This window comes from Aquarana catesbeiana, linkage group LG02, assembly GCF_042186555.1.
Source record: "Aquarana catesbeiana isolate 2022-GZ linkage group LG02, ASM4218655v1, whole genome shotgun sequence".
Taxonomy (NCBI): domain Eukaryota; kingdom Metazoa; phylum Chordata; class Amphibia; order Anura; family Ranidae; genus Aquarana; species Aquarana catesbeiana.
In genome coordinates, this window is record NC_133325.1 from 320,627,440 (window position 1) to 320,647,024 (window position 19,585).

The window sequence follows — 19,585 nt, forward strand, 5'->3', positions numbered from 1 at the left end:
GAGCAAATTTAGTGTGGAAGCGCCCTGGAGTATTTTTATTTGTTTATAATAGAAAGAGAATAGTGGAGTGATGGGGGAGATGGATGGACAGAGAGATGGAAAGAGTGAGGAGTGAGTTAGGCCCCCTTCACACATACAGGTTCAGATCTGTCTGTCAGTTTTTCAGGCGGACCTGATCGGATGATCCATTCACCTCTATGGAGCGACGGATGTCAGCAGTGACCTGTCTGCTGGCATTTAATCTGCTAATCCAGAAACCCTATTGTCCCTCCCTCTGGCAGATGGGATGAAAACAGACAGGCAGATCTGTTTTCATCCAATCCACCATAGAGGAGAGTGGAGCTCTGACAGGTCCGTCTCTCCACAGTGAGCAGAAACGGACCTGTCACCCGTCGGCTCAGCGGAGCGATCCCTGCTGAGCAAGCGGAGTCTGTGAAAACGGACGTGTGTGTGAAAGAGCCCTAAAGAATGGAGGTATAGAAGTATAGGCTGGGTGACAGAGAGATGGATGATGGGATAGAGCAAGGCATGGAGGGATGTGAGTGAGACAGAGAAATGGAATGATGAAGCAAAGGATGGAGAGATGGAGTTATGGAAAGAAAGAGGAAGAGACAGAATACTAGAGGGATGAAAGTGATGGAGAATAGAAAAGGTGGAGGGATATAAGGCACAAGGAGTTGTGGAAGGATAAAAGAAGGGAGTGATAGAGTAACAGAGGGGTGGAAGGGGCGTGGCCTATGCATGGCGCTGATCAGACGTGGGTAAGGAGAGCTCCGTCCAGCCATCGGCCTTACAGCTCCAGTTATGCCTGCCAAGACACCTAAACCCTGCTCCACGCTTGGTAAAAGATCCTGGAAGGGATCCGTATCTCACCCAAACACCGCCGGCTCCATCCAGGGCTACCTACCCGCAGGAAGATCCAGCCCCGATGCACGAGGCGGACAGGCCAGAGCCTCAAGACCGAGTATCTCTCCCTCCTCACACGCCGCCTCCATGAGAGAGCTCTCCTGCCTCCTCCTACTGTTCAGATCTCATGGATGATCCCGGATCCCCTGCTGGCTCAGAAATGACAACACTGGTGAGTGGACTTAAAAAAGAACTTCCAGGGATGTTCCACAGCTTGGAAAAATCTATTAAAAAGGAAATTCCTGCAGTGAGAGCAGACATATCACACATAATGGTCAGAGTAGATGCAACAGCCATAAAAGAATTGCAGGAGACTGTTACTCAGCTAGCCCTTGTTCAACGTCCCTCTCTGTATAAACTCGAAGATCTCGAGAATCGTAATCACAGAAATAATCTGCGTGTCAGGGGGTTACCAGAAGCAACCAGAGATAATGAACTTGAACCATCGATCCGCTGTATTTTTAATACAATACTGAGTAACCCTGTCACTGACCCACTGCGATTTGATCGTGTGCACCGCGCTCTGCCGCCCCGCAATGTTACGTCAGACCAGCCTAGAGATGTTATCTGTCGTTTGCACTATTTTGAAGATAAAAACGCCATCATGACTAAAATGCGGAACACCCCTAACATTGATTTTGATGGGGCGGTCATTAACATCTTCCCAGATCCCTCCAAGTAGACCTTGGACTGCTGCAGAGCCCTAAAACCGCTCCTAGAACATTTGCGCACTGATGGGATCACATACCGATGGGGCTTCCCTGTTTGTCTGATCGCCACTAAAAATGGCCGCTCCTACAACTCTCCGGTTTCCAGGTGAGCTCTCAACTTTTTTGCAGGACCTCAACCTACCGCCAATGGAACTCCCATGCTGGCAAGACCCCATTCCTAAATTTACGGTCCCTCTGGACCCCCAGTGGTGAAAAATCCCCTCAAAGAAAGGGCGCACTTCGATCCCAGGATCCGCACAAAAATACGGCTGAGACGTGCATTTCATTATCCGTGCCCTCTTCTCAAATATAGATACCCATTATTTCAGTGTCTGATACGACACAGTCAGGCCTCTGAGATACTTTTTCACCCTCATCTGACTTTGCTTAGATGGTGCAGACCTGACACCGTACTGGGTATTTTTTCCTTTGTTATTATCATGCTTGTTTGGTTTAACTGCAGGTTTTCTTGCATGATTTACAAGGTTTAATGTGTTCTTGTCCTCTTAACCCCCTCTCATTGCTGGAGCTAATCTCCTATAGTTATAAGTTTTTTGTTTACAGGCCGAGTGCTGACGGGGCACACTGCTCCTATGCACTTCTCTCACAGTATATCCCCCACCCCCCCTCCTCCTGGGGTTGGTGAGGACAAGCTGCCTACAAGGTGCTCTATCCGATCTCTTTTTGGAGATCTGAATGGCTGCTTGTTTGCTCTCTCCCCACAGGGACCACTGCAGACTTCTGCGTGTTTTACTTGTATTTCCCACAAGTATGTTAATGCGTGAACATATTCTCTATATATGTTTATTTTCTTCTCTCTCTCCTCCAAACTACCTCTATTCATTACGCCCCCTTTTCTTCCCCCTCCTTGTTGGCATGCATGGATGTATAAGCTAAAGGGTCACACTCCGCTGTTATGATGGCTATGCTAACAATTACCTCATACAATGTCAGGGGTCTAAATGTCGCCGCAAAACAGCACCAAGTATTTCGTGAACTGAGGGGATCCGCATGTTCTATTGCCTTTCTTCAAGAAAGGCATTTAACCCACTCAACACCCATCAAATTGACCTCACCCCACTTTCCACAGTGGTACCATAGCCTCTCCGACACCAATAAAGCCAAGGGCGTGGCCATTGGGTTCAGTGGGAGTGTATCCTTCCGTCTCTCAGACATGTTAGCGGATGATCATGGCCGTTTTATCTTCCTTAAGGGCTTTCTAGGCAACACCCAGTGCACCCTAGCAAATGTTTACTGTCCGAATCATAACCAACCTACCTTCCTCTCCCAAACTCTCACTAAATTATCACATTTTGCCAAAGGACTAATTGTCCTCGCAGGTGACATAAACATGCCACTTGACCCCACACTAGACACGTCCAAGGGTCGCTCTAATATCTCATTTAAATGTCTGGCATTCGTCAAAAAGAGGCTCCTAGACCTTCAATTACTAGACGTCTGGCGCCTACTTCACCCTAAAGAAAAGGATTTTTCACATTTTTCCAAAACGCACCAATCCTACTCTAGAGTAGATAATATGTTTCTGGATCACTTTCATCTCCCTCTCCTACAATCCACTCATATAGGTACTGCGACTATATCAGATCATGCACCAGTATCAATGCGCTTGACCATGCCCACCTTAACGCATCGCACTAATAACTGGAAACTCAATGACTCTCTTCTTTCTAACCAAACCAAGGTTTCCATGTTATCATCCCATCTGACACAATATTTTAATGATAATAAACCTTTCGAGACTTCTCCCTCAATAGTATGGGAAGCTCATAAAGCCACTATGAGAGGTCGACTTATCGAGCTTGGAGCGAGTAAAAAAAGGGAGCATGGTCAGCAGATAGAGCAGGTTTTGCAACAAATAACTAACCTCGACAAACAACACAAACTCGCTCTCCATATCACACACCTCAAAGCCCTCAGACTTAACCACTTCAGCCCCGGAAGGATTTACCCCCTTCCTGACCAGAGCACTTTTTACAATTTGGCACTGCATCGCTTTAACGGCTAATTGCGCGGTCATGCAATGCTGTACACAAACAAAATTTGCGTCCTTTTGCTCCCACAAATGGAGCTTTCTTTTGATGGTATTTGATCACCTCTGCAGTTTTTGTTTTTTGCGCTACAAACGGAAAAAGACCGAAAATTTGGAAAAAAAAACGATATTTTCTATTTTTTGTTATAAAAAAAATCCAATAAACTCAATTTTAGTCATACATTTAGTCCAAAATGTATTCAGCCACATGTCTTTGGTAAAAAAAATGTCAATAAGCGTATATTTATTGGTTTGCGCAAAAGTTATAGCGTCTAAAAACTAGGGTACATTTTCTGGAATTTACACAGCTTTTAGTTTATGACTTCTTGAGGTGCTAAAATGGCAGGGCAGTACAAACCCCCCCCTCCCCAAATGACCCCATTTTGGAAAGTAGACACCCCAAGGAAATTGCTGAGAGGCACGTTGAGCCCATTGAATATGATTTTTTTTGGTCCCAAGTGATTGAATAATGACAAAAAAAAAAAAATTTACAAAAAGTTGTCACTAAATGATATATTGCTCACACAGGCCATGGGCATACATTTAGCTGCTTCTCCTGAGTATGGGGATACCACATGTGTGGGACTTTTTGGGAGCCTAGCCGTGTAGGGGACCGCGAAAACCAAGCACCGCTTTCAGGATTTCTAAGGGCGTAAATTTTTGATTTCACTCCTCACTACCTATCACAGTTTTGAAGGCCATAAAATGCCAGGACAGTTCAAACCCCCCTCCCCCCCCCCAAATGACCCCATTTTGGAAAGTAGACACCCCAAGCTATTTGCTGAGAGGCATGTTGAGTCCATAGAATATTTTATATTTTGCCACAAGTTGCGGGAAAATGACAAACTTTTTTTTTTTTTTTTGTACAAAGTTGTCACTAAATGATATATTGCTCACACAGGCCATGGGCATATGTGGAATTACACCCCAAAATACATTCTGCTGCTTCTCCTGAGTACGGGGATACCACATGTGTGGGACTTTTTGGGAGCCTAGCTTCATACGGGGCCCCGAAAACCAAGCACCGCCTTCAGGATTTCTAAGGGCGTACATTTTTTATTTCACTCCTCACTACCTATCACAGTTTCGAAGGCCATAAAATGCCAAGATGGCACAAAACCCCCCCAAATGACCCCATTTTGGAAAGTAGACACCCCAAGCTATTTTCTGAGAGGCATGGTGAGTATTTTGCAGCTCTCATTTGTTTTTGAAAATGAAGAAAGAAGAGAAAACATTTTTTTTTCTTTTTTCAATTTTCAAAACTTTGTGACAAAAAGTGACGTCTGCAAAATACTCACCATACCTCTCAGCAAATAGCTTGGGGTGTCTACTTTCCAAAATGGGGTCATTTGTGGGGGGTTTGTGCCATCTGGGCATTCCATGGCCTCCGAAACTGTGATAGGCAGTGACGAGTGAAATCAAAAATTTACACCCTTAGAAACCCTGAAGGCGGTGCTTGGTTTTTGGGGTCCCGTATGCGGCTAGGCTCCCAAAAAGTCTCACACATGTGGTATCCCTGTACTCAGGAGAAGCAACAGAATGTATTTTGGGGGGTATAATTTCACATATTCCCATGGCATGTTTGAGCAATATAACATTTAGTGACAACTTTGTGCAAAAAAAAAAAAAAATTTGTCTTTTTCCCACAACTTGTGTCACAATATAAAATATTCCATGGACTCGACATGCCTCTCAGCAAATAGCTTGGGGTGTCTACTTTCCAAAATGGGGTCATTTGGGGGGTTTTGAACTGTCCTGGCATTTTATGCACAACATTTAGAAGCTTATGTCACACATCACCCACTCTTCTAACCACTTAAAGACAAAGCCCTTTCTGACACTATTTGTTTACATGAAAAAATACATTTTTTTTGCAAGAAAATTACTTTGAACCCCCAAAAATTATATATTTTTTTAAAGCAAAGGCCCTACAGATTAAAATGGTGAGTGTTTCATTTTTTTTTTTTTCACACAGTATTTGCTCAGCGATTTTTCAAACACATTTTTTTGGGAAAAAACACACTTTTTAACATTTTAATGCACTAAAACACACTATATTGCCCAAATGCTTGATGAAATAAAAAAGATGATCTTAGACCGAGTACATGGATACCAAACATGACATGTTTTAAAATTGCGCACAAACGTGCAGTGGCGACAAACTACATACATTTTAAAAGCCTTTAAAAGCCTTTTTAGGTTACCACTTTAGATTTACAGAGGAGGTCTACTGCTAAAATTACTGCCCTCGATCTGACCTTCGCGGTGATACCTCACATGCATGGTGCAATTGCTGTTTACATTTGACGCCAGACCAACGCTTGCGTTCGCCTTTGCGCGAGAGCAGGGGGGACAGGGGTGATTTTTTTTTTCTTTATTATTTTTTCTGCTTTTTAATCTTATTTTTAAACTGTTCCTTTCATTTTTTTTTTTTTTTATCATTTTTATTGTTATGTCAGGGAATGTAAATATCCCCTATGATAGCAATAGGTAGTGACAGGTACTCTCTTTTGAAAAAAAATGGGGTCTATTAGACCCTAGATCTCTCCTCTGCCCTCAAAGCATCTGACCACACCAAGATCAGTGTGATAAAATGCTTTCCCAATTTCCCAATGGCGCTGTTTACATCCGGCGAAATCTAAGTCATGAAATGCTCGTAGCTTCCGGTTTCTTAGGCCATAGAGATGATTGGAGCCCTATCTGGTCTCTGATCAGCTCTATGGTCAGCTGGCCGAATCACCGGCTGCATTCTCAGGTTCCCTGTTGGGACAGGAGAGCCAGAGAAAAACATGGAAGATGGTGGGAGGGGGGGGACATTCCCTCCCACTGCTTGTTAACGTAGTCTAGAGGCTAATTAGCCGCTAGGATTGCTTTTACATGAAAGCCGATCGCTGGCTGAAAAGAATGATACCAAGATGATACCTAAACCTGCAGGCATCATTCTGGTATAACCACTCAAAGTCCAGCATCATACCAGTAGGTTGTTGGTCCTTGTTGGGCATATATTGTAATCTTTTTTTTCATGCAGCCTGTGGGCTGAACAAAAAAAAGAGATTGATTGGTGGGTATGCTCACCATTAGAATACCTCCCTTCATCCAACCACTTCTAATTATGGGCATACATGCACCATTTATATATGCCAAAGCATGGGGGCATCCACCCCAAAAGTTAGGAGCAAATCGCACCTCTGCCCCTGCTGCACCCATGCTTCGGCATATATCACCTCTGACAGCGCTGGAGTCACGGCTTTATGTATCGTGGGAGCAAACGCTGTTGCTCTCAAAATAAATAGATCCGCGCTGCAGCTGAATGGGGTACCTGAAAACAAAAAAATGGTTAACAATAAAACACAGTAAACAGTAAAGTATAAAAAATTGCATACCTGAAAAGAAAACATGATAAAACATAATAACAATAAAACATTGCAGAATAGAATACAGTAAAAAAGAGCAGAACAATAGAGAGAGAATAGAGAGAGAGAGAACAATAAAACGACAACTATTTTTGTTTTTATTATTTTATATGTTTTTTTGTGTTTTTTTTTTTTTTTACACTTTTTTTTGTAACTGTAACATTTATAACTGTAACCTGTTCCAGGTTCGGGTCTCTCAAAATGCGATGGCATCTTGGGAGACCCTGTGAAAGTGTGCCTAGTCTGTGCAATGCTGTACCCCACGCTAATACTAAACTAGTGTATGGTAGCATTCAAAACATTCACCAATGCAAAGACCAGGATTGTCAGGACAGGAGGGACAATAATAGCGGGTGTCACGCCTATATCCGCGCTTGCTGCAGACACATCTTTTTTGTGGGGGTCGTTGGGTAGGGGTACTCGGGAGGACATAAAGAAAATGCCTCTCATGCAGCCGACTACATTTGGGGGAAGTACGGCGGGTACTGCAGAAGTGGTGGCTTCCCAATTAGGATTGGCGAATGCAGCAGGAAGGGCATTATGGGCACGACGGGCCTGTGTTTGTCTTCTTGGTGGCAGCGGGACACTACTTGTGCTTGCCACCTCACCAGCTTGAACTGCACTTATGGGACTCGCCACGTCACCAAGTGTTACTGCAGTGCTGGTTTGTCTACGACCGGGGTGTACTAGGCCGCTGGTGCTTGCCAGTTCACCAAAACGCTACCAAAAAAAACTGTTAGATCAGGCCTGACTCTGCGAACGCTGCAGTTATGTGTTTAGTGTTTTGTAAGTGTCAGTGATCGATCGATACTGCACTTGGGTGGGCTAAGCTGGGCTGGGCTGGGCCGGGCCGGGCGGAGGGGCAAAATGCAGGTGCTAGCAGGTATCTGGGCTGATCCCACTAAAACTGCGTTTTTGGGAACCCTAAACTGCTGGGGACGCAAGTATAGATCTGATCGGATCAGATATTGATCCGTTCCGATACTATACCGCTAAGGGAGGTGTACGGTGCGTGCGTGGCTGTTAGCGCTACTGGCACTAACCTGACGCTGCCTGGGGCTGGTGCTTGGGAGTTCACCAAAACGCTACCAAAAAAACTGTTAGCGATCGCAGGGATCAGGCCTGACTCTGCGAACACTGCAGTTATGTGTTTAGTGTTTTGTAAGTGACAGTGATCGATCGATACTGCACTTGGGTGGGCTGGTCCGGGGGCGGAGGGGCAAAACGCAGGTGCTAGCAGGTATCTGGGCTGATCCCGCTAAAACTGCGTTTTTGGGAACCCTAAACTGCTGGGGACGCTAGTATAGATCTGATCGGATCAGATATTGATCCGTTCAGATACTATACCACTAAGGGAGGTGTATGCTGCGTGCGTGGGTGTTAGCGCTACTGGCACTAACCTGACGCTGCCTGGGGCGACACAGACCCTATCTGACCCTAAAACTTAACTTATATCACCGCTGGGCAATCAGGGGGGTTAAACCTTTATTAGGTAATAAACTTATTAGAAAATAAACTAACTAATCAGCGTCACCCGTAACAGTTATACGGTGATCACTGGTGAAAGCGTTAACTAGGGGGCAGTCAAGGAGTTAAAACCTTTACTAGGTAGTATATGGGGGTCCCTGACGCTATAAAACGCTGACAGCGAACCTAAATACTTATTTTATATTACAAAACATTCAGTGACATTTTACTCCCTCGACTCACAGCTTACGCCAATTCAATTTCTCATCCCTCAGGCTTACGTCCAGAATCCCTCTCAGCCCACATTACTGCTATTCCCAAACCTGGCAAGGACCCCACCCTCAATCACAGTTACTTTCTACCAGGCTTAACAGACCCAGGATTTAAATGCACTTAAACCGATATCTGAAATTTTTTGCTCTAAACCTATCACATTTTTGGATAAGTGGAGATTCTACCAATTGCAACGCTTCCTACGATCCCTCCCTCAATTGATAAGAGGACTGCAAGAACTAAATAACATTGAAGAAATATTCAATCCAAAGGACCCTCCTCTACACTGTATTTCGTTATTCTACAAAGCTCTTATTGAACTTCAAAACCTCTCACACCCGTCCGTCCTGAATAAATGGGAAATCGACCTGGATTCCTTCCTCACAAGCAATCAAAAGGATTAAGTCCTACAACTAACTCATGTCTCCTCTCTTGCTTCGAAAATGTCAACTACAAGTTACTCACCCCATCCAAACTGCATCAAATGTTCCCCGCCAGTTCCCCATTGTGCTGGAGGAACTGTGGGAACAAAGCTACTCATGCACACATATGGTGGACTTGCCCACTCATTCGTCCCTTCTGGACCAACATCCTCAATTTGATACTACAGATTACAGATGTTAACCTCCCCAATGACCCATGGACCATCCTCTTCCATGCTACTAAAGAGCCCATTGGCACTTATAAACGCTCACTCATCCCCCATCTGCTGAACACAGCCAAGGCCCTAATCCCCACTCTTTGGGGTCAACCAACAACACCGTCCATGAAAAATTGGTTACAAAAGGTCGCCGAAGTCCATCTCATGGAAGACATTACTCACACCATCAAAGATTCAATCAAATGACATATGTTAACTTGGGCCCCATGGATAAGTTTCACGTCCACTTCTTGCTATAAGGAAATTATAACACAAACCACTTAAGACTACCATTCAAACATTGTTAATCAACTCCTTCACCTAATAGATAAATCTTTTGCTGAATATGGTTTATTTGTTTCCCACAAGACCCTAAAGGTTTAGTCATAGCTACTCTAAATGTGACGACATGCATGCCAACAACCCTTTCTACCTCTCCATATCTCTTTCCCTTACTCCCTACCCCCCACATTCACCTTCTTCTTTCACACTCAATCACTCCTTACCCCCTCCTGTTCTGTTTCTCTTACCCTTCTCTCTAAATCGATATGCTCCCCTATCTGGTCTGATTCAAATGTTCACATAGTTGTTTGCCTCTGCTTGGTCAATTGTTATACTTGTCTGTTCTAACGCATCCACACTTTCAGAGGCAATTGGATGATTCCTGATATTAGATGAGACTATGTGTACATAGGAACCTGTGTACTTTGTTTTCAAGACTGTATAACTATTGTCGTATGTCTATCCTTTCTTTACTTTATTTTAATGAACAATTATTAAACAAAACAAAAAAACAGAGGGATGGAAGTGATGGAGGGTGAAGAGGTTGGAGGGACCTACAACAGAGAGAGGGATGGAGACAGGAGGGCTTTAGAATTGGGGACATACATTCTTGTGATCATGGTTGCTACCTGGGATTGGGTTACGTTTGGTGAGCGGTAGTGCAGGCTTGTGGGGACCCCAGTGCATTACTTTGCCCAGGGGCCCACAATGTTATTAAGATGGCAACGGTGTTCGGGGAGGGGCCCTTCCCACCAGGAGCAGAAGACGGATTGTTGCTGTTTGAAGTGTATATATTTTTATTGTGTTTGTTTTGTTTGTTAGGTTATAGTTACCTTCTGACAGAACAAAGCAAGGAAAAATGTGTATGTTGCGATGCTTATTTTTCTGTACTGGAAGGATAATAACCCCCTTCCAGTGGAGGCTTGTACAGTGTATAGGTAGATATGAGTGAAGGATGTGATGTTTTATGTTTTCTCTTAGAATCTTCAGGGATGGGACGGCTGTCCATCCCCACCGTTCCAGGACAAGAATGCTGCAAGCAGAATATTTTTCCTGTGGGAGAAATGCTCTGGCTCAAAAATGTATATATGTTCTTAGCTGCAGGGACCTGTAGTTAGGAGTGTCTTAGTCATGCTGTACAGATGAAAATACTCACCAGAAATGTATATAGCTATTTTTGTATGTAATTTATTTGTACAGTTTAGGCAGGCCTAGCCGTGAGCTAGTCCTGTTTGTTTTTGATCTGAGGGCTGGGAGTGGTTTGAGGATAGCAGCAAGTGACTGACATGTGGATTCATGTCTCTGGTGCCTCCTTCTTGTTTCTGGAAGGTTCTGGAAAAGAGTGGGGGAGAGAGGATTGGAGTGGCATGGGAGCCCTGACCAATCCCCGACTAGGATTGGCAGGGGGCAGGCCTCCTATATATACCCAGGGTCAGCCTGCTGGGGAGGAGTTGTTGGGTGGAAGAACTGAGCGATGGAGTGTTAGGCTGTCAGGGCCTTGGAGGGAGCTCCCTTTCTGTGGGGGGTGACCTTGGGCCTGGAGCTCGGGAGCTGGGAAGGAACCCCTCATACAACCCACATCAGGGGTGTCCTGAACAGGAGCAGGAGAAAGACAGCAGGGAATATTGCCAGGCAAGTCGTCAGGAGGGATCCATTCCGGGGTTGGTGAGTGACAGGCACAGTGAAAAGATCTGGGAGAGACATGCCAGGAGTGAATGTAGAGCCAGAGGAAGAGACTGTGATGTCGCTGGTGTTAGAGTCAAGTTGCTGCAGCCAGGAGGGTTGACAGAACTTGCACAGGACTGACTGGAACCAGTAGTCCACCAAGATTCAGCTAGCCAAAAAAGTACTTTTTCATTGCTATTGGTTGCTACACCAAAGGGGACTGCAGATCCCTGCCAGCAAATGACGGATATTGAACAGTTGGGACCTATTCAGAGTGAGGCCTAACCATGTGCTAGCTGTGCAAGTAATCTAGGATTGCGCAGTAGAGAAAGGGGAATTTACTCAAGTGATGTGCTGGAGGAGTATGGAGCTTTAGAGACTGCCAATATAGATTAAAAAATCTTTTGTTCAATCTAACAAGATCAATTAACTGGGCATCCCTGTCCCTTTTCCCCATCCAAGTTAAATCCCTCAATAAAACAACAAAAACAAGCTCATGGACTGTTCATTGTCTGGGAATGTGGGAATGTGTGACTGGAAGTGATTGCCGGGCTGGACAGGGTGACAGGTGGAACTACTACACTCAGCGACCCCACGGGGGCACCGCTACACATGGAACGAAAGGGCATACCTAGCCCAACAGACAGTATTGGAGAGCTGACGGCCTTCAGTTGCAACCTTACTTGTAGTAGCGATGGATGTAGGCACTCTGATTTCTTCAGAGATGATGGAGGCTGCAGGCACCACCTGGTCAGAGCTGGTCAGAGCTAGTAGTGGCAGCAGAAGACTCACGAGGAGTGATGGCAGTAGGAACTAACACTTCCACTGCAGGAATGATGATGAGGCTGGCAGGTGCGGTAGCCTCTAACAGAGCAGGATCAATACCAGCCAGAACGGACACACTGGAATTAGCAGCAACAGTGGTGGATTGGGTTTCCTCAACAGTTACATAACCGCGCCCAGTCTACCTTCAGCACCTGAGATGGCAGTGGCGGACGAGCAGCCACCAGCAATAATTCCCAGCAGCAGTAGCACCAATTCCAGGGGCGCAGAAAGACAGTAATGCCATAACATCGACTGCAAATGATTCCCATGGCTGCAGAATTTTGGGAGATGTACACAAGGCATCAGCCGAAGGCTTGTATCAGTAATAGTCTCTCCTTAAGTGAAAAGACTGGCGATGACCCTTGGATCAAACTCAGCTAAAGCAGAATGGATGACTCCAGTCATTTTCTTCACACTCAGCACTTCATTATTTCTACAACAATCTCACAGCACGTGGGACTGTGATGGCAGTACGCACAACTGCATCGCCGTGTCCTCCTCTGCAGAGTGGCGACTCCTCCCCCTGCCAAGGGATTGGTCCAGCTGCACTTCAGGAACTTCAGCACTCGCCTCTTTTCTCCAGCAGCGTGCCAAAAAGACACTTTGGTTCTTCCCCACATGGTTCAAAAGGATAATAACACAGTCTCTGAGGCACACAGATATTATTTTCCCATAGAGCCAGAAAAAACTTCTGTGTAGTTGTAGTCCATTGCCAGGGGCGACCACAGCAAAAATAACATCTTGCCCCACGTTGGGTGCCAAAATGTAGCACTCTCCCCGACCACCAGAGGCCTGGTGGTGACCCCCAGAATCAGGGAGGACTGACATTCCTCCTCAGGGCGCAGGTTACTAGGCATGGTTGGTGTAGTGCAAGGTGCAAAGATGGGTGCCAGTCACTTTTAAAAATGAACAAAGAGAGTTTTATTTCTCTTAACAGGAACGGGGGGAGAGAGAAGTAGGGCACAGGACACCCTTAGGCAAATGCAATAGCAACTTGGCAGACTCCTTGGACAAAAATAGAACTAGGCAGACAGCAATACAGAAAAAGGGCTTTTAAACTGAATGCAGCTATCTGTATCTTGTAGCAACTGCTGTCTCTAGCAACAACTTTACTCACAGTATCCCACTGTAGACCCTCAAGCTCGGCTCGCCGCTACCTGCTGGACTCTTCAAGCTTAAATCACAGCTAGCCGCTGTATTCTTCAAGCTTCACCCACAGCTACCCGCTGGTTTCCTCAGACTCACAGCTACCCGCTGGATCCTTGAAGCTTATCTCACAGCTACCCGCTGTACTTCTTCAAGCTATACTTACAACTACCCGCTGTACTCTTTCAAGCTTTACTCACAGCTACCCACTGTGCTTCGTGGATGAGTTCTCTCCTGAAGCTTTCCCAGATACTTCACAGTCCCTGGCAGTCTCCTCTGGTACTCCTTCAGAATTCCATCCCCTTACACCTGCCTCTGGCAACAAGAATGGTCGACCCTCTGGCAACTTCTTCCCCCCTGACTCCCAACAGCGATCAGGCTCCCTCAGGCCATGCCCCATTACACGTGGTTAGGCCCCTGGCTTCAGGCCTACACCTTGGCTGCTGCTCCACACACACCCATCCAGGCCACCGCCCGGGTGGAAAGAACCCCGATCACCTGACTCTCTCTGAATTAATAGTCTATCCCAACAATCTCAGCGGTCAAAGAAACTCTGCTGATTGGCTGAGAAAAGCATATTCACTCATAACCTGAATTCACTGTAATCTATCATACTAATGCCAAAGGTAACAGTGCCACCTACTGACAAAAGAGAGAAATCACAGTTAAACCCAAGCTTAGGAGAAACCCATTTGATCAAAGACTACCAATTAGCCAGGCTTGGTTACCACCTAGCACAACTAAATTTACTAGTAGCCCTGTTTAGGACAAGGGTGCTACAAAAGAATCAATAAAACTCTAGATGAGTGCAGGTTTCCTGGAAAGTTGAGTCTTGACGGAGATGGGCATCATGATATCTCCCTAGAGAGACCTTATACCAACCGTAAAACATGGGGTTGGAGGAAGCTGAAGTTATTGCAAACGTTAACTCTGACAATGCCAACATATCAACTGGCAATATTTGGATGTGGAAGATATCCATCTTGAATGATTGGATCACTCATTAGTTAGCAGCCTTCCCACATTAATCCATATTGATTACAATAAAAACCCCTATTTTTTAATTGTTTAAAAATACAGTTCCATACCGCTATCACTGGTTCCCATACACCTATGGGATATGCATACCTCAGGTTGAGAACCCCTGAAGTAGATAAACAAAATCTCTATCTAGCAAAGAAATGCACCTTGTGTCTAGAAACCAGTAGTTTATACTTGCCAAAGCTACCATCTCACAAGATCTCTCTGGAAACAGCATGCTCTGGCTTGCCCTTGCCCAAAGTTTGGAGGTGTTCCAACCCAGACCCTTGAGATGGCAGCTTCGCCTATACATAGAACAGTCTCAGCAGTATCCCAATTGCCCCTCATTATTCCAGTTTCTCAGGAACACATCATACCACTTTCCAACAATACTGGCTTTCTCAGAATCCAGGAAAAATCCACCGTAGTGATTTTTTTCTCTCTCAAACCAATATGAAGTGTCCATCCTGTACAGTGAAATCCTATATTGCACATTGACTCAGGGAATGCAGTTTGGGCACTTTGGAGGAATTATGGCACAACAAAATCTATTTGGCTAACCAAAGTTAAATAGAGCCTATTTCCATGTACAGGTATGTAAATTCTCCCACTGTTGGTCATCTGTACAGAATATCTCAGGGAAAATGTAATTACAAACTGGGATTAACAGCCCCCAGCTCAGCACATAGGCTTGCAGAGAAAAGAGTAGTGAAGCACTGTTATTGTATAGAATGCCTATGCAATGAGCAAAATATGTCTGCCCTCTAGAAATAAACTGAACCGCCCTGGGTTTGGTTTGAGCAGGGGCGGACTGACAACTCATGGGGCCCCCGGGCAACAGAAGATCATGGGGCCCCCTATGTCCCCACCCACACGCAAGCCACACCTACACAAAGCCCCACCTACATAAAACATGGGGCACACAGTAAGGCATACAGCAGGGCGCAGGCACAACACAGGACATGGGGCGCACAGCAGGGCATATCAAGGGGTACACAGCAGGGAACAACACAGGGCATGGGGCACAGTGGGGCACATCACAGGGCACACAGGAAGGCACATCATGGGGCAAAGGGCACATCAGGGGGTACACAGCAGGGCACTGAGATCATCACAGGGCATGGGGCACATCACAGGACATACAGTAGGGCACATCAGGGGGTACACAGCAGGGCACTGAAATCACAGGGTATGGAGCACATCACAGGACACACAGCAGGGCACATCAGGTGGTACAAAGCAGGGCACATCACAGGGCATGAGGCACACAGTAGGGCACATCAGGAAGTACACAGCACATCACATGGCATTGGGCACACAGTGGGGCACATCAGGGAGTACACAGCACATCACAGGGCATGGGGCACACAGTAGAGCACATCACAGGGCATGAGGCAAACAGTAGGGTACATCAGGGGTACACAGCAAAGCACAGGTCACATCAAGGAGTACACAGCAGGGCACAGAGCACATCACAGGGCATGGGGCACACAGTAGAGGACATCATGGGTCTCGGGGCATATTAGGCAGTACACAGCAGGGCACATCACGGGGCATGGGGCACACAGTAGGGCACATCAGGGAGTACACAGCACATCACAGGGCATGGGGCACACAGTAGAGCACATCACAGGGCATACGGTAGGTCACATCAGGCGGTACACAGCAGGGCATGGGGCACATAGCAGGGCAAAGGATACATCACAGGGCATGTGGAACACAGTATGGCACATCCAAGGAGTACACAGCAGGGCACATCACAGGCCACGAGGCACACAGTAGGGCAAGTAGCAGGGCACAAACCAAAACACAGGGCACAAAGCAGAACACTGGGATCCTCCAGACACAGCACAGTGTGTCTCAGGGCAGCCGTGGGGGGAGAAGGCACAGGGGGACACAGTGGGGGGGTGGAAGGCACAGGGGGACACAGTGGGGGGGTGTAAGGAACAGGGGGACACTGGGGGGGTGTAAGGCACAGGGGGACACTGTGGGGGGGGTGAGGCACAGGGGGACACTGTGGGGGGGGTGTAAGGCACAGGGGGACACTGTGGGGGGTGTAAGGAACAGGGGGACACTGTGGGGGGGTGTAAGGCACAGGGGGACACTGTGGGGGTTGTAAGGCACAGGGGGACACTGTGGGGGTGTAAGGAACAGGGGGACACTGTGGGGGGGGTGTAAGGCACAGGGGGACACCGTGGGGGGGTGAGGCACAGGGGGACACTGTGGGGGGGGTGAGGCACAGGGGGACACTGTGGGGGGGGTGTAAGGCACAGGGGGACACTGTGGGGGGTGTAAGGAACAGGGGGACACTGTGGGGGGGTGTAAGGCACAGGGGGACACTGTGGGGGTTGTAAGGCACAGGGGGACACTGTGGGGGGTGTAAGGAACAGGGGGACACTGTGGGGGGGTGTAAGGCACAGGGGGACACTGTGGGGGGGGTGAGGCACAGGGGGACACTGTGGGGGGTGTAAGGAACAGGGTGACACTGTGGGGGGGTGTAAGGGACAGGGGGACACTGTGGGGGGGTGTAAGGGACAGGGGGAGACTGTGGGGGGTGTAAGGAACAGGGGGACACTGTGGGGGGTGTAAGGGACAGGGGGACACTGTGGGGGGTGTAAGGCACAGGGGGACACACACTGTGGGGGGGTGGAGGTCAGAGGGGTTCGGGAGACTAGGGGCCTCCTGCGGTCCTGTTGGGGCCCGGGACCTATACTCTCTGCTGCCCCGTGATGGTGGCCATCATCCATGGTACCTCCAGCAAAAGCAGCGCCTCACCCGATGCCTGAATACATGATGCACTCTAACAGGGATTCAGCAGGACGCGGCTGTGATGATACAGCTCCTTTTCGCCTCCTCCTCTCCTCCCAGGTGATGTCATGTGCAAGCATCTCGGGTGGACGGGAGGGAAGGAGGAGCCGGCAAGGAGCAGCGCGCTGTGAGAGATATTATCACAGCCGCGTCCTGCTGAATCCCTGTTAGACTGCATCATGTATTGCCGGTGCAGAGGCTCTCACGGGCCCCCTAGCGGCACGGGCCCTCGGTCCGTGTCTGAGTGACCGATGGGTCAGTCCGCCCCTGGTTAGGAGAACTTCAAAGAAGCCCTCGCTGCTTCCTTAGCAACCTTTTACAGCCATAGGGTGTCAAGTTCACCCATGCCTAATGCCCCAAAATACTGCCTTCATGTACATATATGCTGTATTTACCAATTATACACAGAAACAAGATTTATTGAAAAAATTTAACTTCCAGAAATGTAACTAGTAGAAATATAGTCATAGGCATGCGCAGGGGGTGTGCTGGGTGTGCCTGGGCACACCCTAATCACCTCCGTGCAGCGCAGAATCCCCCTGCTGCCCCCCCAACCCAACAGGGCTGCCAGCTTCCCTCCTCTCCTCTCCTGCCAGCTGCTGCTGCAGGCACAAAGGGACTTGTTTCAGGATGTCATTTACTGGCCTCTTCCTTTTATGAATGAACACAGTTAGTGATCAGTACCAATTGCTCACTGTGTCCCTTCATAACTGAAGCATAGCAAACTGGGTTTACTATGCTAGTTTGGGAATGAACAGGAAGCCGCTCAGCACAGAACACTTCCCATTCATTCACTGTCCAGTGCAACTGAGGCTGCAGAGAAAGTAACTTGGGAATCTCTGTTCTCAGTGCCTTTCTCATTCTCAAATGTGAGACATCAGGGATCTGTTTAGACCTCTGATAATTTACCAAAGCCTCCCAACAGGGCTTCTAAAAAAAAATAAAAATAAAACACTAAAAAAAAAAAAGTATAAAATAATAAAAAAAATAGAATTGTAAAAATATAATAAAATAAAATTGGAAGAAATAAAAGAAAAACTACCAACACCGTTTACTGCCCTACTGCCTTACTGACACCATCCACTGCCCTACCGACATCATCCACTGCCCTACTGACACTGTTCATGTGTTAATACATTTTAAAATGCTTTTTACATTTATTTATAAGAGTGTGTGTATATATACAGTACATATATATATATATATATATATATATATATATATATATATACACACAGTATCTCACAAATTGAGTCCACGCCTCACATTTTTGTAAATATTTTATTCCATCTTTTCATGTGACAACACTGAGGAAATGACACTTTGCTACAATGTAAAGTAGTGAGTGTACAGCTTGTATAACTGTGTAAATGTGCTGTCCCCTCAAAATAACTCAACACACAGCCATTAATGTCTAAACCGCTGGCAACGAAAGTGAGTACACCCCTAAGTGAAAATGTCCAAGTTGGGCCCAAAGTGTCAATATTTTGTGTGGCCACCATTATTTTCCAGCACTGCCTTAACCCTTTGGGCCCAATTTGGACATTTTCACTTAGGGGTGTACTCACTTTTGTTGCCAGCGGTTTAGACATTTACGCCCCTTTCACGCGATCGGACCGTTCAGGTCCGCCTGTCAGTTTTGACGGCGGACCTGAACGGGCGCTCCATGTTAGCCTATGGAGCGTCAGATGTCAGCGGAGACATGTCCGCTGACATCCGACCCGGTCCGATCCGCTAAAAGCAGACGGATGGCTCTACGTCCAGTTCTGTCGCTGGCGGATCAGGTGAGATCGGATGAAAACGGACATCCTGTCCGTTTTCATCTGATCCCTCCATAGGCGGCAGCGGCGCCTGACAAGCCCCTCCCCGCTCAGTGAGCAGAGAAGGACCTGTCATCCGCCGGCTCAGCGGAGATCAACGGAGAGATCTCCCACTGAGGCGGCGGACCGAGGCGGGCTCCGTAGAAACGGAGTCCGCCTCATGTGAAAGGGGGCTAATGGCTGTGTTTTTAGTTATTTTGAGAGGACAGCAAATTTACATTGTTATACAAGCTGTACACTCACTACTTTATATTGTAGCAAAGTGTCATTTCTTCAGTGTTGTCACATGAAAAGATATAATAAAATATTTACAAAAACATGAGGCGTGTACTCACTTTTGTGAGATACTGTATATATATATATATATATATACTGTACATACACGTACTACACGTATGCTTGTTTGAGCTTTGGGGTGCACACCCTATTGCAATAGACTGGGCACACCTATGAATATAGTGGAGACTGCATCATCTTACCTCTGACTTAAAATCTTAAAATTCTGGAAATGCCCAGCCTCATTAATGTCTTGATATGATATTCCCCTGTTCACTACCAAT

At 46.7% G+C, this 19,585-nt stretch overlaps 1 long non-coding RNA gene across 3 annotated transcripts in view; it reads left to right on the plus strand.

The window, feature by feature from the left end:
- The window catches only part of LOC141127900 (uncharacterized), a 192,385-nt gene that overhangs the window by 109,140 nt on the left and 63,660 nt on the right, over positions 1 to 19,585 (plus strand). The window contains exon 3 of one of the 3 annotated variants that reach the window (XR_012241606.1): positions 8,822 to 9,975. The exons of the other annotated variants lie outside the window; for them this stretch is intronic. This is a non-coding gene — a long non-coding RNA (uncharacterized lncRNA). Of the gene's footprint in view, positions 1 to 8,821; positions 9,976 to 19,585 lie in introns of those variants that run through there. 3 annotated transcript variants of the gene reach the window in all.